Source organism: Bos indicus, chromosome 14, assembly GCF_029378745.1.
Source record: "Bos indicus isolate NIAB-ARS_2022 breed Sahiwal x Tharparkar chromosome 14, NIAB-ARS_B.indTharparkar_mat_pri_1.0, whole genome shotgun sequence".
In the NCBI taxonomy this organism is placed as follows: Eukaryota; Metazoa; Chordata; class Mammalia; order Artiodactyla; family Bovidae; genus Bos; species Bos indicus.
The window spans coordinates 42,652,594-42,675,468 of record NC_091773.1 but is presented as its reverse complement, the minus strand read 5'-3'; the positions used below and the strand labels follow the sequence as shown (position 1 = coordinate 42,675,468).

General features: G+C 36.3%; 1 long non-coding RNA gene across 1 annotated transcript in view; it reads right to left on the bottom strand.

Moving 5' to 3' along the window:
- LOC139186937 (uncharacterized) overlaps positions 1–22,019 on the bottom strand; it is a 99,873-nt gene extending 77,854 nt beyond the window's left edge. Inside the window, exon 1 of the long non-coding RNA XR_011570622.1 lies at positions 21,908–22,019. This is a non-coding gene — a long non-coding RNA (uncharacterized lncRNA). The remainder of the gene's footprint in view (positions 1–21,907) is intronic.
- Between the last annotated feature and the right edge of the window lie 856 nt (positions 22,020–22,875).

The window sequence follows — 22,875 nt, the reverse complement described above, 5'->3', positions numbered from 1 at the left end:
ACACTCTAGCAAAGTAATGCTCAAAATTCTCCAAGCCAGGCTTCAACAGTATGTGAACTGTGAACTTCCAGATGTTCAAGCTGGATTTAGAATAGGCAGAGGAACCAAAGATCAAATTGCCAACATCTGCTGGGTCATTGAAAAAGCAAGAGAGTTCCAGAAAAACATCTACTTTTGCTTTATTGACTATGCCAAAGCCTTTGACTGTGTAGATCACAACAAACTGTGGAAAATTCTTAAAGAGATGGGAATACCAGATCACCTGACCTGCCTCCTGAGAAATCTGTATACAGATAAAGTAGCAAGAATTAGAACTGGACATAAAACAACAGACTGGCTCCAAATCGGGCAAGGAATACATTAAGGCTGTATATTTTCACCCTGCTTATTTAACTTACATGCAGAGTACATCATGCAAAATACTGGGCTGGATGAAGCACAAGCTGGAATCAAGACTGCAGGGAGAAATATCAATCACCTCAGATACACAGATGACACCACCCTTATGGCAGAAAGCAAAGAACTAAAGAGCTTCCTGATGAAAGTAAAAGACAAGAGTGAAAAAGTTGACTTAAAACTCAACATTCAGAAAACTAAGATCATAGCAACTGGTCCCATGACTTCATGGCAGATAGATGGGGAAACAATGGAAACAGTAAGAGATATTATTTTGGGGGCTCCAAAATCACTGCAGATGGTGATTGCAGCCATGAAATTAAAAGACGCTTGCTCCTTGGAAGGAAAGTTATGACCAACCTAGACAGCATACTAAAAAGAAGAGACAATACTTTACCAACAAAGGTCCATCTAGTCAAAGCTATGGTTTTTCCTGTAGTCAGGTATGGATGTGAGAGTTGGACTATAAAGAAAGCTGAGTGCCAAAGAATTGATGCTTTTGAATTGCGGTGTTGAAGTTTCTTGAGAGTCCCTTGGACTGCAAGGATATCCAACCAGTTTATCCTAAAGGAAATTAGTCTTGAATATTCTTTGGAAGGATTGATGCTGAAGTTGAAACTCCAATGCTTTGGCCACCTGATACAAAGAACTGACTCATTTGAAAAGACCTGATGTTGGGCAAGATTGAAGGCAGGAGGAGAAGGGGATGGCAGAGGATGAGATGGTTGGATGGCATCACTGACTTGATGAACATGAGTTTGAGTAAGCCCTGGGAGTTGGTGAGGGACAGGGAGGTCTGGCATGCTGAAGTCCAATGGGTTGCAAAGAGTCAAACATGACTGAGCAACTGAACTGAACTGAAGTACATAGAGAAAAAAATGTAACAGGACATGGGAATATGAGGCTTCTAGGATGCTTGAAAGTTGGTAATCATTTTCTATGCTGTTTAAAATACTACCAAAAACTTAGTGGCTTAAAACATTTATTATGTTATTGTTTTCATAAGCCAGGATTCCAGGCATGCTTAATTAATTTCTCTGCTTCTGTCTCACAGTATTCAGTGTCCAACCCAAGGCTACATTCTCATGTGGAGACTCAAATGGGAAGAAGGAAGAACCTGCTTCCAAGCTCACTCACGCCATTGGCAAGATTTATTGCACTGTGTGTGGTAGAATTCCTGACAATTTGTGTTCAAAGTTAATAATGGAAACTCTGAGTCTAAAATAAATCAACTATCAAGACAGAATCTTATGTCATTAACATAATAAAGTCAGTGATATCCTGTTATATTTTCCATAGTCTATAGGTAAAAAGCAAGTCACATGTCTCTTCCACACTCAAAGGGAAGGTATGATACAAGATTGTGAATGACAGGAGTTGGAGATCAGGGGAACCATCTAAAAAGTTTGCCTGTCACTGAGTCATTGAATTTTTAAATACAATGGTAGAGAATGTCTCATTGTTAAGGTGACATTGGATCAAATACTTGAATGAAACATGGGAGACAACGTTAAGACTCTTTAAGGGAACAGAATCCCAGATAAACAAGACAGCAAATGCAAACACTTAAAAGTGGGAGTGTGTCTGGCAAATTTGAGAAAAAGCAGGAGGAAGAGTGGCTGGAGCAGAAAAGTGAGAAAAAGAGATCATAGAAAAGGATACAGTCAGATGATCAGAGAGATACTAGGAACGGAATGGGGAGGGGGAAAGATAGTGACCATAGTAAAAGGGGAAGATTTTCTTGAACTTTGTAGCAATTGCATTAATAAGAATTTGATTTTTATTCAGAGTGAGAGGGGAAGGCAATGGAGGGTTTAACAGGAGTAATTAGATCTAACTTAACTTTAGTCACTGGCTGAGAACAGATACGGAATAGCACTTGTGAAAGCAGAGACTGGTCAGAATATTACTGCTGTAATTCTAGTGGCTGTTGTTCATTTGCTCAGTCACGTCCAACTTTTTGCATCCCCAATGCTGTAGCACACCAGGCCTCCCTGTCCCTCACCATCTCCCAAAATTTGTCCCAGTTCATGTCCTTTATGGATCACTGCCTTGTTATGGTGAAGGTGCTTGCGTAACTTAATGAAGCCATGAGCCATGTGGTGTATGGCCACCCAAGATGGACCGCTCATAGTTGGAGAGTTCTGACAAAACGTGATCCACTAGAGTATACCCCAGTATACTTTCTGTGAAAGCCCCATGAGCTGCACGAAAGGACAATTCTAGTAGAGATGGCAGTAAGATAGTAACAACTGGTCAGAATCTGGATAAAATCTGAAGCTATAGTCAATCCTTTCCTTAAATTTTCCTTCACCATTCAGTGGACAAAGTAGCTATTTCAGAGTTTGGCACTAAATCTGCACTAGTCCATCTAGTCCCTTCCTTGAGAATTTGTACCCACATCTAAGTTATCCATGAATAACTATATAACCTGTAAAATTCAGGACTTAGTGGTTACTATAGTCTACCATGATGCCTAGAAGAAACAAACAAACAAAACCTTCAGAAATAAGGGTGAAGCAGGTACATAGAAAATGTTTGTGGACTACTGATTTAGAATATTCGGTGAATATCAACTATTTCTGTTTGACCCAGCCACATAAGTTAGCATCAACTTATTTATCCAAAGTAGATAGAAAAATTTATTATTTTGGGGGAGGGAAAGTCAAATCTCAAGGACATTTTTTTAATCTGTTGTTTTCATTTTTTACTATCAGCAGTTAAAAAAAAATATTGGTAAGTGTCAGAAACAGTTGTAAAATGTTTTTGGGCCAGCAAACATTCTGGCCAAATAGAAGATTTATTAAAACATTTTTATAGTTCTTTGAATCTTCTTTGAGCCTTACCAGGAGTCTTCAAAATTGAGGTAATTTACAGAAAATATTAAAATTTTACAAAGATCTTTTGTTGGTATATATATATTACAATTTTGTTTCTCAAGTCACATAGTGACCTGTGAAAAGACTAAATTTTGTTTTCTTTATTTTTTGAAATCTTGAAAAGACAAGGAAACTGAGTGAAGTTCAAATGCATATTGATTTTATTCCTTCTGAATTGTTATCTGTCCTCTAACCCTCTACAACCTAAAGTTTATTATTTCCAAAGCATGCTCTACTTATAGGAAACTGTGATAGTGGTAATTCATTAACATGGTTTTATTTTAGGTACCCATTCTCATTGTTAAGCTATTTTCTTAATAGCTAATTAGATGTCATGGAAAGTATTAATAAGGGAAGGATTTCATTTCCACAAGGCTGTTGGCATATCAGTTTTGCTCCCTCCTTTGAGATGCACATTAAATGTGTAACTGGATTAAAGACTGCAATGTCTCTTGCCTTGTTATAGTGTGACCATATGTAACCAATTATATTTCCTCTGTTTTTAATAATGTGGTTGTTGATTTACTCGTCTACATTCTTCTCTGATCTCTAATTTTTATAGGCTTTCATCTTTTGAATCATCCTCACATGGTGTGTTACAGCAGTGCTTTCTTACCATCACATATTTTAAGCTTCTAAACAGAACATAGAATCGTATTGTTTCCATGGAAACCTTCAAACATTGCAGAACCTCAGCTTTGAATCTGCAACTCCTATTGTATGTAGGTTCATGCCCTGAAAAGGCATGCTCTAATTTCCAATGCCCTTAACATGAAGATACAGTTAACCCAAGTGCCATTAGAGCCAATTGTTTATCTGTTATCTGTATCGGTTCCAACTGTTGTGGTAGAAAATAATTAGAGTAGCCTATCACAATTAACCAAAACAGAGATCCTTCCTGAACATCAGCACCTATTATGGAGAAGGTTGTAGCAGTTACTGGGGAAATTTCTATAATATATGCACTTTCATTCATTTAGCTATTATTTATTGAGTAATTATAATGAGAGGCACATTATATTAGGCCTGGGAGCTACAGTCCTGAACAAGACAAAAATTCTCAACTACATGATCCTTACTTTTTACTGAAATATGGAATATGAAGGCTAAAGAAAACAAGCAATAGGATTGAAAATAATGAAGATGTGTGTATGTGGTAGGGGTTGTTATTTTGAATAAAGTCATCTGAGGACACTTTTCTGTAGTAGGTGCATCTGAGCAGAGACCTGATTGAAGTAAGTGAATGAGAGAGGCAAAAACTTGAGCGAAGATTTTTCTTAAAAGAGAAAACTGCAAATGTAAATGCCCTGAAATGGGAACAAGCTTGATATGTATAAGCTTGACAGATAGCAAGAATGCCAGGATCCTAGCTTCTAATAACTAACTGGGGGAATTTAGTAAGTGATGCGGAAGTAGCAATAAGATGAATGGGAATTGAGGGAAAAGATCCTATAGTCATAGGCCACATGAAGGATATTGAATTTTGAGTATGAAGGGCTTTGAGCTGTAAAACAATATGATCTAATTTACAGCTTAAATGAAATTGATCTACTTGTGTTGAGGATAATTAACTATACCCAGACAAGAGTAGAAGCTTGGAGACCAGTTAGGATTCTATTTAAGTGAGAGAAGAGAGTGCATAGAAGAGGGTTCCATATCTAAAACATGGAACGAATAGGACCTACTAGTATTCTAATTACAGAATGAGGACAAAAGGAGTTGAAGATGATGAGCAGAGTCTTGTTTTGAGTAAAAGGTCAATGATGGTGCCATGTACTAAAATGCAGAAAACTGAGGGAAGAGTGATTTTGAGTGAGGAGAAACAGAGTTTTGATTTGAACATGTTGAGTTAGAGCTGCCCAAATGCAGTTAGGCATCCAAATGTATATTTCACTCAGGTGGCTTTATATCCAAGTCTGGTCTTCAGAAAGATTTGTGCAGAGGATACAGCTATGATTCTAAGACACACCTTTAAGGAAGTCACCTGTATGAATGAATAGTTAGAAATGATGCTGTGGATGACTTTGAAGGATATAGCCCTCTTTTTACACAAATTGACTTTAGATGTTCTAGCTGTTGATTGCCATAGTAATGCTGCGGTATTTTAATGCTGTATTAGAAACAACCACTAAACCTAAAAGGACACATGGCATAAGATTTATTGCTCACATATTTTTGGTCTGTTGGCGGTCAAGTAGTCAACTTTGCTGATCTCTGCTGGGTTCACACACGTATCTAGGGGTTGGCTAGATACATGGAGCTGAGTCACCACTGAGCTGGAACAACAGCGGTGACTCAGCTCCATTCCATGTGTCTTTCACCCTCCAGCAGACTAGCTGGAGCTATTCTCATGATGAAAGCAGAAGCACAAGAATAAGCAAGCCCAAAGAGCAAGCCCGTTACAAATCTCAGCTTTCAATGGACTTACAATTGTCAAAGAGCAGGGTATGTTACCTGGTCCACAGTGAGAGAGAGCTGCAAGATAATTGAAAAAGGGCATGAATATAGTGGGAGTGTATGATTTGGGTCATTTTTGCAGTCTATCACACAGGTATTCTAAAGAGCACATGTAGAAAGTGGCCTTACAGAGCATGAAAGTATGGTATGAAATACCCCTTCTATTTATCAATATCCTCTTCACTTAGACTCAATCTGTTTTTGAAAGTACAAAAAAACACAGGTTTTTTTTCTTCTATACTATGAGCTCCAGGAAAACAACAGCTCTGTTGGTTTTATTCATTCTTTTATCCTGAATATCTGTGCTTTTTATGAACCTAGGGTCATAGGAAAGTGCCAAATCTATATTTGTTAACATATTTATTTAACAAATGTTTGCATGAAGGACTTTTCCCACATATTTTGCCTAATTTTTCTAGGGTTAATCTGGATTAAAATAGTTGAGAAATAAACAATATAATTCAAATTGGAAAAAAATTAATGGCATTTATAGTCTAAAATTTTTAGAAATAATTTTACACTTTCTATCTTATCTGTCCATAATATAGTTACTTGTGTTGCCTTAGTTTTAAGCACTTCAAGGCTTCCCATTATAATTAAGATAGAGACCTGAACCCTTAAATGGCCATGAAGCCCTGCATGATCTAGTGCCTGTCAACCTCTGCCTCTCCATCTTATATTCTTTTCCCTTTTCTTTCTGTAACCTAGACACATTGACCTTCTTTCTCTTTCTTGGAAGACCATGGTCCCTACCAACTCACAGCCTTTCCCCTCTGCCTGGAATGCTACTGGGACCTGCATGATCTAGTGCCTGTCAACCTCTGCCTCTCCATCTTATATTCTTTTCCCTCCTCTTTCTGTAACCTAGACACATTGACCTTCTTTCTCTTTCTTGGAAGAACATGGTCCCTACCAACTCACAGAGTTTCCCCTCTGCCTAGAATGCTACTGGGACTTGCAAGTCACCTTCACATCCTAACCTTCCTGGACTAAATCAATTCTCTAACTACATGCATTCATAGTGTTCAGCATTTTAATTCCTAGTAGTTATCTGAATTTAAACAATTATATGTTTATTTTGCATTGTTGATGGGAATAATCAATAAACCAATCTATAATAGGAATAGAAAAGAATTTTATTTGAGCCAAACTGAGGATGATAGTCTGTGAGACACAGATTTTAGAAGCATCTGAGTTGTGTTCATTGGACTACAAGATGATGAAGCTTAAAAAGACAAAACTTGCAAAATTACATGTTGTTTGTCAGTAATTACCATTGGAGTCGTCAAGTAAGGATGCTTGTTAAGCAAGTATGGGTTGGGATCTGAAATATTTGCCTAGGTAAAAGGCGAGACCTTGAGACCATAAGGTTGCAGCTGGAAGCTGCTAGCAGATAACTGTTTTGAAAATAGTTGGTGTCTCTTGAGTCTGACATGGCTCAAGAATTCAAGTTCTCAGTAATGCAGAAACTTGTCTGAGACCACATCCACAATGACAGACTTCATTTTGGATGCCCAAATGATGGTTATTTCATTTTGATTTTTTTAAATTGAATTTATTATTATTATTTTTTTTACTTTACAATATTGTATTGGTTTTGCCATACATCAACATGAATCCACCACGGGTGCACACGTGTTCCCCATCCTGAACCCCCCTCCCACCTCCATCCCCGTACCATCCCTCTGGGTCATCCCAGTGCACCAGCCCCAAGCATCCTGTATCCTGTATCAAACCTGGAATGCATTTTTCTTCAATATTTAAAACAGAGGTGCAATGCATGTTGAGCCATAATACAGGCTGCTCTAGTTATAATAAAGTTTAAGTCTTGTATAAGCCAGAATGATTTCTTCACACATCAGTATATGAAAATTCCTTCCATCAGTATGATTATTTGATTTCTGTCTATTCTCTCTGTTGTGCTGTAAGTTCCATGAGTATATGGACTATATCTATTTAATTGTATTGATGTATTTCCAAAGCTTAGCACAGTGCCTGGTACAAAATGCAAACTCAATAAAATGCTCTCATCCTACACAATAGCTTGCAATCAATGTGATTTCTTTCATTTGAAAAATAATTAGGTGATTATAAAGCATTCTAGAGAGCTTTGTAGAAAGAAATATATTAGAAGATACTTATTTGGTTTAGAATGTGTTCTTCCTACTTCTAATACAACTTATTTTTTTCTTTCCATTTTTTTGAGATATAATTGACGTGCAGCACTGTATAAGTTTAAGGTGTATAACAGAATTATTTGACTTACATAATACATCATGTGGAGAAGGCAATGGCACCCCACTCCAGTACTCTTGCCTGGAAAATCCCATGGACGGAGGAGCCTGGTAGGCTGCAGTCCCAGGGGTCGCTAAGAGTCGGACACGACTGAGCGACTTCACTTTCACTTTTCACTTTCATGCATTGGAGAAGGAAATGGCAACCCACTCCAGTGTTCTTGCCTGGAGAATCCCAGGGACGGGGGAGCCTGGTGGGCTGCTGTCTATGGGGTCGCACAGAGTCAGACACGACTGAAGCGACTTAGCAGCAGTAGCAGCAGCAATACATCATGAAATGCTTACCACAATAAGTTTAATAAGCATCCATCATTTCATATAGATTAAACTTTAAAAAAAAGAAAAACACATTTCTTCTTCATGATGAGAACTCAGGATTCACTTTCTTAACAGCTTTCATGTATAATAAGTAGCAATTTAACTACAGGCCTCCCAGGCAGTGCGGTGGTAAAGATTCCACCTGCAATAGAAGTGGTGCAAGAGATGTGGGTTCAATCTCTGGGTTGGGAAGATCCCTGGAGTAGGAAATGGCAACCCTCTCCAGTATTTTTGCCTGGGAAATCCCATGGACAGAGGAGCCTGGCAGGCTACAGTCCACGGGGCTGGAAAGAGTTGGACACAACTGTGCAACTGAGAATTTTAATTTACCATGCTGTATACTGCATCTTTAGTACTTGTTGATAAATAAATAACTAGAAGTTTTTACCTTTTCATTTTCTTTATCCATGTCATGTCTTGTAACTACATTCACCCAATTTTATCCAAGTACATCTCTTATTAAGGTGTCAAATTGTTTTCTGTTGTGCAGATCTTTCTAAAGTCATAATTTTATTATTTAGAGAACAAGAAAAATTTCACTTGAAGAATCTTTAAAATAGATGTTATATTTCTCTTCTCTTATTTACTTTCCAAATGAAAACTCCCAATATCTCGACTTGATTAACATTTCTAGAACTATTCAGAATAGGGACTTGTTTCAAAGTCTGACCATCTTCCATCTCTATTTTTTTTTTGTAATGAGAAAAATTCCTGAGTTTTAGAACCAGCTGAAAGCCTTTTGCTTATATCTTTAAAGATATCAGCCTTTTTTTTGCTGCTGCTGCTGCTGCTTAGTCGCTTCAGTCGTGTTCTACTCTGTGAAACCCTATGGACCGCAGCCTGCCAGGCTCTTCTGTGCATGGGATTCTCTAGACAAGAGTACTTGAGTGGGTTGCCATGTCCTCCTCTAAGGGATCTTCCCTACCCAGGGATCGAACCCAGGTCTCCTGCACTGCAGGCAGATTCTTTACTGCTGAACCACCAGGGAAGCCCATCAACTTTTTTTATGTAAAAGCAAAAAATTGTAGAAGACCTCGAGTTTAACTTGTGTTAGACTCACTGAGGCTGCATCTCACTACTATTAGCAAATAAAGTCTCCCTTAAAAATCTATCTATCTCCCTGGAGGGGGAAATGACAACCCATACCAGGATTCTTATCTGGAGAATCCAATAGACAGAGGAGCCTGGCAGGCTATAATAGTTCGTAGTGTCACAAAGAGTCAGACGTGACTTAGCAACTGAATAATAACAACATATTCATTATCTATTCTCTTCAGTTCAGTTCAGTCACTCAGTCATGTCTGGCTCTTTGCAATCCCACAGACTGCAGCACACCAGGCTTCCCTGTCCACCACCAACTCCCAGTGCTTGCTCAAACTCATGTCCATTGAGTTTGTGATGCCATCCAACCATCTCATCCTCTGTTGTCCCCTTCTTGTCCTGCCTTCCATCTTTCCCATCTTAATGGTAAATAATGATCTGTTCTCTTAATGAACATTAAATTGATAGTCTTATGGTTTTTGAAGAATCTTACTCCCCAAATAGTTTTATCAACTGGTAACATGATTAGTAATATTGACTTCTTGGACATCGAATATTGTCAGGCTACACATCTTCATTCACACAAGTTCATTTCATTGTACTTGTGCTGTATATTTGTATTTTTCTTATTCCATGATCCTGCTTTATAAGGATGTCAGTTTTATCTTTACAATGATAAACATGTAATTTCCTTGTGTGGTTTGTATGCTTCTTTTCTAGAGCTTTTCTTCAAGCAATTACAGAGTCTCCTATATATTATTCCCAAAGTGATAGTACATTTTTACTCAAAGAAAGATGTATTAATTTCCCTAAGAAGGCTAAAAAATTAATGGATAGGAGGCTTCCAGACCTAAATAACGTCTAATGATCTGTCCTTGAGGTAGCCTCTTCCTTTTTCCTTAAAATTAGGTGTAAAAAAATTAGAGAAGAAGATAAAGCAAAATACCAAAAATTAATTCTGAGACAAGTGATTGCCAGGTTTGAAGGAATTTTCTTAATTATAATATAAAACTGGGGAAGTTGATTTGATACATACAGAGGCTGATTTTTATCGTGATGTCAGAAACCCTCTATGGTCCAAAGAAGATAGAAAAAAAATTCCCCTCTAACTTATCACTCAGTCCTTCAACAACACCTTGAGATCTACTATGTGCCAGACACTATAAGTACTGAGGACAGAACAATAAAGAAACTAGTCATAATTCATATAATTATTGAGGTTTTAGTCTGTTAAGGGAATCTGTGGTTTAAAAAAATATTCGAGTGATGACACAAAAATTAAAAAGTGCTACAGAAGTATATCATGGGAGCATCTAATCTACTGTAAATAGCTTAGAGAATAAAGTAAAATATAATTAGAGATATAAAGAATGAGCAGTTGTATGAGACAAGGTGAGAGGTATGGTTCTTTAAACAAAATGAGTATTCATTTCATGTTGGGATTTTTCTCTTCATATAGGTTGGACTAAAAGTTCAGTAAATTCTTTCTTACATGTTGCTAGAATTGCACACCCACATATAATTCCAGAAAAAGATGTATCAATTTAACGAATGGGTTTCAAGGTCTGGAAAGAAGATTGAGCATGTGTTCTCAGATACCTTTAAAATTTTCAGTGTGGCTGGATTATAAAGGGTGAGGTAGTAGAACTTAAAATTGAAGAAGTCTGTGGTGGAAGGAATCTTTAAGTTTGCTAAGAAGTTTGAACTTTGAAGATAATGGGAAGACAATTAGGTGTTAAAAGCAGGAAAATGACATTGTTATATTTGCCATTTAGAATTATCAACATAGCTTCAGTGAGAAGAATAATTTCGAGAAGGGCAAAAGAAGACTGAGAATAAGCAGAAAGAGTTAAAATAACTGAAATAATGGTGTCCTAGAAGGTGTGGATGGAGAGGTGTGAACAAATGGATACTTAATGTTTAGGAGATGGAGTTGATAAGCCTTAGCACTTGGTTGAATGAGAATGAGAAAAATGGGAGTGAAAATGTGGATTAGGTATCTGGATGTTTGATGTTATTCACCGATACAGTAAACAGATGAGAAGGAATGGGTTTTCAAGGAAAGATGAGCTTTGTTTTTGGTATCTTAAGTTTGTGGGTTTTGTGCTCAATACAAGACCATATGCACAAGAAATTGGATCAACCGTAGGCATATGTCTGTAAGCATTACTAGCATAAAGAATAGTTGAGGTGTTGGAAATTGCTGTAATTGCTCTGTAAAAGTGTACATAATTAAAGAAGAGAGGCTAGGACAAAATTTGAAGCTCACTGACATTTACGATATGCAGATATGTTAGGGAAGCACACTGATTGAAACCGCCCACCCTGGCCAGGCACCATAGTAACCATTTGCCTGGGTTGTTTTATGACAGGAGATCCTGATAAGGAATAGGAAACTAATAAGCCACCACCAACAGGAAGAGTTCGAGAAAGGTTCAAAGGAGACACCGCGTGTCTGTCTACTTCCCAGAATCCCTCTCGCTAGCAACCATCTTGGCTGAGCAATGCCTACGCCACCAGGAAAGACTCTGAATTAGAATGATTGGCCAAAGACCATCCAGAAACTAATCTCATTACCATAAAACCCAAGACTGCGAGCCATACTGCAGAGCAGTTCTCCTGAGTTCCCTTACCCTACTGCTCTCCACCCCGGTGCCCTTTCCCAATAAAATCTCTTGCTTTGTCAGCACCTGTGTCTCCTCGGACAATTCATTTCCGAGTGTTAGACAAGAGCCCAGTTTCAGGCCCTGGAAGAGGTCCGCCTTCCTGCAACAGAGATATGCAGGCTACAAAGGTGAGTGAGTGAGTAAAGAAGAGTGTCCAGTCTATAAAAGAGAAATCAGCAGGGTGCAGTGAAAGAAATCCACACATAAGAGAAAATTTGAAAAAAAGAGAGAGTGCCCACACAACTGGTAAAATCTAATTCCTGACTTAACTGATATATTGTCATTTTACTAAGTTTTTTGAAGTGGCCAAAATTTTTCCACCAAAATAGATCTATATCCATGAAAATAGAAGAAATAGTTCGAGAAGTGGAGATCAGAGTTACTGTAGATGGGAAGTTATATGCTAAGAGGTTTAGAGTTTTAAAGGAAAATGTTTTTAAGTTTGAGGTTTAATAAAAATATTTAAATGAATATTAGCAACTAACCAACAAAGCTATTCATTCAGTGTCTTAAAAAAGAAAAAAAATTTGTAGCACTTGTGTAGGTGTTCTCACTTAAATAGAGATACTTTAAAATGTTCTCTTTCGTAGTGGATATTTATTCTACTAGTTTGCTTTCTTAAATTGAACATGGTTATCTTTGTTAAATATCTTAGGTCAAAACTGTCATTCCATTTTAATATGAAGTATTATATTTATTTAGTAAATATCTGTTGAATTTGTATTATAGCTCCTTTTATCAGGATATTACCCTTCATATAGTTCCACAATCATCTAATGAGTTCATTCACTGAGATGACAGTTATTCATTGAGAGATTCTATGTACTAGCCCTGGTTCTGTGAAAAAAACAGAAGTTCATGTTTTTGAGAAGTTTGCATTGTAGTATGAGGAATTAATAAATAATAAATACAAGATATAAATAAATTAGGTTATAAGGGGGCAACTACAGTTGAGAACAGCAGGAATAGAGTAAGGGGAATTAAGATTGTCTAACCCAAGGGTAAGACATGGGTTGAATGACATTCATGTGCCAGGTGTGTCCATAGATTAGACATTAGCTATTTATTGAGGCATTTTCCACCCTCAACAGTCTAGGGATGAAGATACAAAAGCCCACAGATTATTGTAATTTTCTGTGACATCCACACTGTACTAGAGAATCACAAAACAGAAGTGCTTTATCCTCAGTTCAGTTAAGTCACTCAGTCGTGTCCGACTCTTTGCGACCCCATGAATCACAGCACGCCAGGCCTCCCTGTCCATCACCAACTCCCGGAGTTCACTGAGACTCACGTCCATCGAGTCAGTGATGCCATCCAGCCATCTCATCCTCTGTTGTCCCCTTCTCCTCCTGCCCCCAATCCCTCCCAGCATCAGAGTCTTTTCCAATGAGTCAACTCTTTGCATGAGGTGGCCAAAGTACTGGAGTTTCAGCTTTAGCATCATTCCTTCCAAAGAAATCCCAGGGCTGATCTCCTTCAGAATGGACTGGTTGGATCTCCTTGCAGTCCAAGGGACTCTCAAGGGTCTTCTCCAACACCACAGTTCAAAAGCATCAATTCTTCAGCGCTCAGCCTTCTTCACTTAGCTAGAGACAAATTCTGATTAAGAAAGACTTTCTGATAAGATGGCACCTGACCTCCATCTTAAAAGATGAGCAAAATTCATCCAGACAAAGAGGAGTATAAAGTAGATCTTAGAATTCCAGAAGAAAAAACAAATGTTTTCCTGATTTCCAGGACCTCTCCATCCCATATTAGGTTCTAGTCATTTTTTGGTGGTGTCTTTAGAATTTTCTGTGTAAAGAATCATGCCATCTGCAAACTGTGACAGTTTTACTTCTTCCTTTACAATTTGAATTCTTATTTTTTCTTATTGCTATGGCTAAGAATTCAGTCTGTGTTGAATAAAATTGATGAGACAGCATCCTTGTCTTGTTCCCTGTCTTAAAGGAAATGCTTTCAGCTTTTCATTGTTAAGTATGTTGTTAATCTGCGGGCTTGTTATGCATGGCCTTTATTACGTTGAGGTACATTCCTTCCATATAGACTTTGTTGAGAGTTTTAAATATAAATGGATCTTTATTTTCTTCTATTTCTTCCTGGTTCAGTCTTGGGAGAGTGCACATTTCTAGGAATTTAGCCCTTTCTTCTAGGTTTTTCCATATTATTGGCCTATAATTGTTTGTAATAATCTTATGATCCTTTGCACTTCCATGGTGTTCAGCTGTACCTTCTTTTTTATTTCTGATTTTATTTTTCTGGGCTCTCTTCCTTTTTTATTTTGATTAGTCCAGCTAAAAATTTATCAATGTTGTTTATCATTTCAAAGAATCAGCTCTAAGTTTTATTGATTTTTCTATTTTTAGTCTTTATTTATTTTTGCTCTAATCTTCATAATTTCTTGCTTCCAAATAACTTTGGATTTTTTTCATTCTTTTCACTACTTCCTTTAGGGTTGTTAATTTGAGATTGTTTTTTCTTTCCTTGGATAGGCTTGTATCACTATAAACTTCCCTCCTAGAACTGCTTTTTCTACATTTCATAGATTTGGGGTTGTTGTGTTTTCATTTTCATTTGTCTCTAGGTACTTTTTTTTTAACCTCTAATTTCTTATTTAGTAGCATATTATTTAACCTCCAAGTGTTTATGATTTTTGCATTTTTTTCTTGTAGGTGATTTCCTTAAATATATTCTTAAGTGAAACTTCCAATTTTTTATTGTGAGTATTTTATGATGACTAATACAATAACTACCAACACACTTTGGTGCCACCAACTTGATTTGAGGTGCTGTGCTGTGTTAAGTTGCTTCAGTTGTGTCTGACTCTTTGCAACCCTTTGGACTATAGCCCGTCAGAATCCTCTGTCCATGGGATTCTCCAGACAAGAATTGGGTTGCAATGCCCTCTGCCAGGGGATCTTCCTGACTCAAGAATCAGACCCACATCTCTTATGTCTCCTGCATTGACAGGTGGGTTCTTTACCACCAGTGCCACCTGGGAAGCTCTGATGTGAGATAAGACATCATTAATTTTATTTTTGATTACTTTTGCACCATCAGTGCAAATGTTGTCAATACAGTTAAAAAGGCAAATAAGTCCTTAGCCTTATAATGGAAATATATATTTTTTTCTTTGTGGATCCTCTGAAAGAATTTCAGAGATCCTCAGGGTATAATAATGGAGAAGGAAATGGCAACCGACTCCAGTGTTCTTACCTGGAGAATCCCAGGGATGGGGGAGCCTGGTGGGCTGCCGTCTATGGGGTTGCACAGAGTCGGACACGACTGAAGTGACTTAGCAGCAGGGTATAATAAAATCATAAGAACAAGTTCTCTTTTATATAGACATATTCTTGGAGGAACTCAAATTTCAATTTGGCTACCTTATGCAGAAGTTGCTGAAAAAGTTGACTTTTCTAATTTCAGAGTTAAATCTATGATCTTCTTGGATTTTCACATAAGCCAATAAAAATGCTGTTAATACCCCGTTATTCTAGTTAAGCACAAATCTTTAAGCAGTCAGCAAGTTCTACTTATTCTACTTCAAAAAGAGATCTGATATACCTATAAACTGTCACTCCATCTCCTTTTCTAGTCATTTAGATGAAGCCACAGCATCTATTTCCTGAACTACTATGTTTGCTTCCCAAATACTTTCTCTGTTTCCACATTTGTTTATATAAAATGCATGCTCCCTGGTAGGCAGAGTGACCTCTTAAAAATAAGTTATATCTAAGAATCCTCTTTATGTAAAACCTTTCAGTGACTTTCTACTGCTGATGGAATAAAATCCAAGTTTCTCCCCATATCCTTCATAATTTGACTTTTGTCTCGCTCTCTGACCTCATCATGCATCAATCATGTCCTTGCTCAATATTTGCCAGCCAGCCCTATTGGCCTTTCTGTTCCTCAGATTGACTCCTTATAATGTAGAAGAATGTTTAATACATATAAGATGCCCAATACCTATTTCTTAAAATAGTAAATGTTATTGTGTAAGAATTTTGAAAAGATAAGAGCCTTAATGTATTGATAGTAAAACCTCACATTGGAGACCTTGTGATCTGGAACCAAGGACAGTGCAGATAGGCTTGATTTAAAAATGAAAATTCTGTGCATGCTCATGATGTCATTGATAAAAGAGTACCACGACCATTACCCTGCTGTTTGGGCTGTTTAGATACTTAAAATCTAAACCTCTTTTCCAGTACACACCAATGAAAATCTGATGAAATTTGTAAATCCTCCCCTCTAAAATAAAGCACACTTAAAATATTCAAACTACAATTTCAGAGAAATACAGAAATCTTACAGCCTACCCATGAACTATAGAGAAAAAATCTTTGGGCTTCAGGGTATCCTAAAGCTACATGGTAATTGGAAGATAAATTGTACAACAGGGTAAACTATTGTTGAATTAAGAACTAGAGAGAAATTCAAGGTCTAATCAGAGGTTGTAGAAAGTTAAGATTTAGAGAATACATTTCAGATTCAAATCTTCCATTCTTGACATCACAAATATGAAAAAGACTATATTTTATAAGTGATTTACTACCAGACACAGCAAGTTAGATCCAGAGCTGTGACAAGATTCTAGATCCTTCAGTATCAACCACTTTTGCTTTATCACAGCTTGAGGCTGGTTTGTGTTGGGGAATTTTGATGGAAAATGAAATAAAACCAGGAACTGGAATTACAGGTATAGATGCAATGTCATCTACAGAAGACCTGACCTCAGATGGACCTTACTTGCACAATTTCTCTAGAACTTTGTCCCCAAGTCTGTCAGGAGTCACAAAATAATTATATATTTACAGTATTCATACATATATGAGAAACCATGTAGAGTCTAGAGAAATACTACACAGATTTAGAAAAACTATGTCTGTATACTATGTCTCAAATATATGTCCTAAAGACTATATGTGTGTGGGTGTACACACACACACACACACACACACATACACATCTCAGATTACAAAAGGAAAGTATGAGTCTAACATTTTACTTCAACATTTTCTACTTGATATTGCAAAATTACATAACTTTTTCTCATCAGAATGCATAGAAAGAAGAACAGGAAAAAGGAACATATTTCTATCAGTTACATATTATGTGGAGAAGAATTTCAGGCATTCTGCCATTGGTTGTAGATGCATAGCCGCCAAGGACATTTATGATGAAGAAAGCATTTATTTAGAGTACAGGTACTTTGCTTTGGAACATAGTGTCCAAAGTACATTTTTCTTCTGCCTTTCAGATGATTGCATTTTAAAGAATAACTTAGCTGGACTTTTTCAGAAAGTAATCAAAATAAGTATAAAAAACCATTAGACAAGCAATGCTTATAATAGCTGCTTGATTATTATTCCAAAGCATCTTTAAAAAATCAGCGTTTGATAGAGACATAGAGTAATAATATTTTTTCTAACTGGGTAGTTTACAAAATTCCTTTGTCTGCATCTTTTCATTTGACCTTCAGAACCATCCTGTATATTGTGCTTTGTGCACAGTCATGTCTGACTCTTTGTGACCGTATGGACTGTAGCCCACCAGGCTCCTCTGTTCATGGGATTTTCAGGCAGGAACACTAGAGTGGGTTGCCACTAGGAAGTGGGGATCCCTCCAGGGGATCTTCCTGATTCAGGGATTGAACCCATGTCTCCTGTGTCTTCTGCATTGCAGGCAGATTCTTTAGTGCTGAGCCATTGGGGAAGCCCAATCCTATATGAGAAGTGGTGGCTGTTTGTTCTTAATTTAAAGATGAGTAAAAAGTTGTTATCATTGAGTGAGTACACATGGGAGGAAATGTATAATAATTGTGGTTAAGATGGTGAGGCTAATAAATAAAATGTTAAGAGAAATGCATAAACTAAATGTTCAGCATAACCATAGATCTTTTTTATACATAAAATGATTAACTGAAATGTATTAAATGCCTAGGACTCTTGTCACTTCTGAATCTGACTTTACTCTCTTTCTTGGCATGTACCTACTCATGGGAATATTGTTTCCTTAGATTTGGATGGGCACATGAAAGAGATGGATGAAAAAAGAAAAAAAAAGTATTCATAAGACTGTAATTATATTTCTTCCATCTCTTTCTCCAAATAATTACCTCCCATCTTTAAAGAAAAAAAAAACACAAAAGCTTTTTTTCTCTCTTTTAATGTAACTCTCGCTTTGACCAAGAAATAAAGAAAAATAAGATATTAACCTTTCAAACTCTGACCTTAGAATGTCAGACTAGATAATTTCCAAGGAATTATTTTGGGAAATATCAATTCAATTAATTGCCTTTAGTGGAAGTCACATGGTTGCAATTTCAGCCAATACTTGAAATGTCATGCTCAAATCTGAGACTAACAACACCAATAGTAACAAATGATCAGTTATATTTTATTTTTAGTCATTTCCATTCCAAGAATTCACTATCTTCCATATGAAGATCTTCTTTTTATTAAAAATTAGCATCTTCTTGAATTACTTTAGAAGTTTCTCCAATGTAATTTAAAATAAAACAAAAATTCCCTTTGTAGTACCCATAAAAGCAGGTTGCTAAATTTGTTTAAAATATACTCAACAAAATATTATATGACCATTATATGAAATGCTCTATTTTTTGCATTAGTAGAAAATTATTCAACAGCATCACTGACTCGATGGACGTGAGTCTGAGTGAACTCCAGGAGTTGGTGATGGACAGGGAGGCCTGGCGTGCTGCGACTCATGGGGTCGCAAAGAGTCGGACACGACTGAGCAACTGATCTGATCTGATCTGATTCTAAATTAGGTTTAAAGAGTACTATTTAGCAAAAATAAGTATTACATTCACATGAATTCAATTTATTGATAGAATATTCTTGGCTGTAAAAATCAGGTGGAGCCTGAGTGAGTTCAGATTTTATTCTAAGGGCAATGTGAAATTGCTTGGGGCATTTTTACAGGGGAATGGTATAATCTGATGTCCACTTTGAAAGATTGTTCAGATTGATGTTGATATGGAGAGGATAGATTATGAGGGAAGAGTGTTAGCAAAGCAAAATCAGATGAGTGCATCAGCCTTGATTTGGACAACTTAAAACTGAGTCTTGATCTAAATAATTGGAAGACAACAGTACTTGGGAATTTGGCAAAATGCTAAATTTAAAGGCATGGCATTTAATTAGCTCCTGCCAGCTGTCTTACAGGAATTTAGATCTTTTCTTGAGTACTGTCAGTTTTTGTTTTGTTTTGTTTTTATTTTTTTATCTTAAAGGAAAAAATGTAAACTCTTTTGACTGTCAAATATCAGCAACAAATTACAAATTATTAAAAAGAAACACTTTGAAAACTAAGCAGAACATGTCTCTAGATTGAATCTAGCCAAAGGGTCTTGGTTTGCAACCTCAGAGCTGAATTGACATTTTTGAGAGTCAGCCTCTTTTCTTTAATGAAGATTGAAACCTATTTTAGGGAATTTTTTTCAGTGGCACAGTTTTGTTCTGCAACAAGATTATGCTTGTTTTCTCTATTACCTAGCTCTCCATACTATATAGAGAATTATATACAAGATCATCCATCCATCCAATGCTGAATAGACAGTTGTCAAAAAAAGAGATGGAACCGATTATAGATAACTTTCTCTCTTCATTATTTCCTTTCTTTTTTACCAGGCTGCGGATTAGGCAGTAGAGTATAGAAACCAGTAATTTATATCAATGAACTATAAAGAGAACAGTTCATAGATATGTTTATGTTGGACTTTTTATTCAAAGCTAAATAACTGTCGTGTACTTGCTATTACTGGAAAAGTTCAGAAAACAAGTAATCAGCTAAGACTTAGGGAAGTTGTGTTAGAAGATTGAAGCAGCATTACTCTTATTTCTGACTTTTATGTAAACCAAAGCCAAAGATCTCAATTTTCCAAAAGAAATCACAGTTTGGGACTATCTTATGAATTACATATGAACTGAAGTAAATTATGCTTCACTTACATCAGTGTACAAGGGCCTAACATAATACTTAATCTGACAAGTTAGATGCTCAAAAAATGTGTACTAACTAATGATATTTCCCAAACAACTGAACTACTGGTTGATGTTGACAATGTTTCCCCACTGAGCCACCCCTACCCCCAACCAAGTGGTAAATTCTTACTTTTGAGAAAAATATTTTCTTTTTTTAATCACAATCTTTTCATCAGTTTTTTTTTTTTTTTTTCCAGGCTGAAGTTATACTAGGTCTTCTCAATCCATCTCATACCAATTGGTAAGAAAATCCAGTTATAAAGCTCTATCACTGCTGATTTCCAGATATTCAGCTTGGATTTTCTTCTCATCACCCCTGAGCCAGTTGCAGGCTAATCTTAGCCATCTCATCCTGCCTAGTGTACTGCAGTCGTTTACCATTTGGTCTCTTTGATTCTACTTTCCCTGCTGTCTATTTTTCATACAAAAATCAGGATGATCTATTTTAAATATAAACCACATCATGCCATTCCCCTGCCCAAAACACAAGCAATGCTTTCATATCACAAATTAAACAAATATAAAACTCCTTAATATTGTTCTCAAGTCTCTATGTGATTATATCCTTACCTAACTTACTCATCCTTTTAAAATTATATCTCTTATTCACAATGGTCTGGCAATTAGCTACCTTTCTGTTTCTCAAACCTGGGGATTCCATCCTTTGGCATTTGCTGTTCCTGTCAGACCACTCTTCCCCAAATATTTTCTTGTCTTATTCTACTTCATTCAAATGGCTGCTCAGATAGTACTTTTTCCAAGGAGTCTCTTTAAGCAAATACATTGGGGTATAATTGATGTACAATGTGTGTTAGTTTCAGGTGTACAGCAAAGTGAATCAGTTATACATATACATCTCCACCCTTTTTGGTTAATAGAGTCTATTCTCATATAAGCCATTACACAGCACTGAGTAGATTTTCCTGTGCTATACAGAAGGTTCTTATTGAAAGTGAAAGTGAAAGTCACTCAGTCATGTCCAACTCTTTGCGACTCCATGGACTGTAGCCCCATCAGGCCACTCTGAACATAGCATTCTTCAGGCAAGAATACTGAAGTGGGTTGCTGTATTCTATTTTATATATAGTAGTGTGTATATGCCAATCCACTGTCTCAATTTATCCCACTCCCCACTTTACACCCTGGTTAAAGGAGCCTTTCTTTGTTATTGTATCTGGTAACCTACATTGCTTATTCCCATCATTTTGTTTCCAACCTGATATATATCACAATAGGAAATAATATTTTTTTGTTTGTTTACTAATTATCTTTCTCCCAAGTAGAATGTAAGCATCTAGAAAATACAGGGACCTCATGTATCTTGATCCCTGATGTGCCTGGTATGGAGAAGATTCTGATAAATATATGTTGAATTGAATTGATTTAATAGCAATTATTTTGGGTAATATCCCTAACTAATAAAACTCATATTGTTTTAGCAGTCCATGGTGCTTATTAAGCATCTACCATGTGTGGAGAATTATAATGACAATTTTGAAAGATAAAAGAGAAATACAAAATCCTGTACAACTGTTTGTCCTTAAAATTCCATCACAATTTCTATAGCAAATGTGTCATAGAACACTCAGTCTTATAGGCAAAAATAGAGTAAGCAAGGGCAAATAGGTACAATTATTCATAAAAATCAAAGAAAAATATCTAGTTTTATTCAAATTTATTTGGCACGAGGGGCAGATTATTTCCTTATGCCATAAAGGAAACTACTTCTGTGTTCCACAGTTTGGAAATCTTTTAAAAAATATTTTCAGTTAGGAGATAGATTCTTTTCATTTGTCTTTCAGATGAATAATATAAAATTATAAAAATTTTCTTTGTTTACTCACCTCAGAAATCAGTCTTGATATTTTTTTCTGTTGTAAGTAGCTGTTGTCAATAGTCAGCTGTCAACCCATGAGGCAACCGAAATTAGAATGGAGAAACTAAGATCTCTAGTTGCCGATCAGAAATACTTACTTTGATTCAAAGCTATTTTCATTATAAATCATCTGCTCTCTGCCCCTGATGCTGAAAGTCTTAGGTTAAGAAGATCAGATATTGTATTTCATTCAAATAAATTTTCTTAACTCCCACTCTTTTTCTTGGCATATTGTCCATGTTTATTCAAGTCGAGTTGGTTAGAAATAGTCATTTGCTATCAAAAAACACTAAATAATCTTTCCAGAATGTATTTTCTGTTGAAGACTGGTATTTATCAATAACTTTAATTCTTAAAAAGATAGCTTTAATGTAAATAGTTATATATCAGTATTTTTCTCCAGCTTCAAAATATGATCTACATGGAAGTGCCAAAGAGAGAACTATTACCAGGTAGATTTTTTTAAAAAAGAAAAATAAAAAAATCTCGATTTTTCAAATTGCTTAGAAATTAGCTATTAGGCTTAATGTTAGAAAAAGAGGCGGCAGAAGTGGCAAAACAAGAGAAGAAGGAGGAGCAGGAGAGACTATTAATACCTCAAATGATGTTTTATTTTGATGTGGATATTTCAGATTTTATCTTTTAAAATAAACCTATGATTTTAATCACACAGTGGAAAAATCCTATACTGAGACATGTTTAGAAAACCATGCATTTTAGTGAAGTAATAGTTCTTAGTATTCTTGACGGAACCTAGTTAGACTGCTGAGCCTCATCAAGAGATTTATTGAAACAAAAAATAATCTTGGAGGATTTCCTATAGACTTTGCTCTCACATTGCCAATATATAGAGGTGTGTCTCTAATTTCACTTGAGTTTCACTGAAAATTGCAGGAGTAGAGTTTTGCACAGGAGGTCATAATGCTCAACAGAATC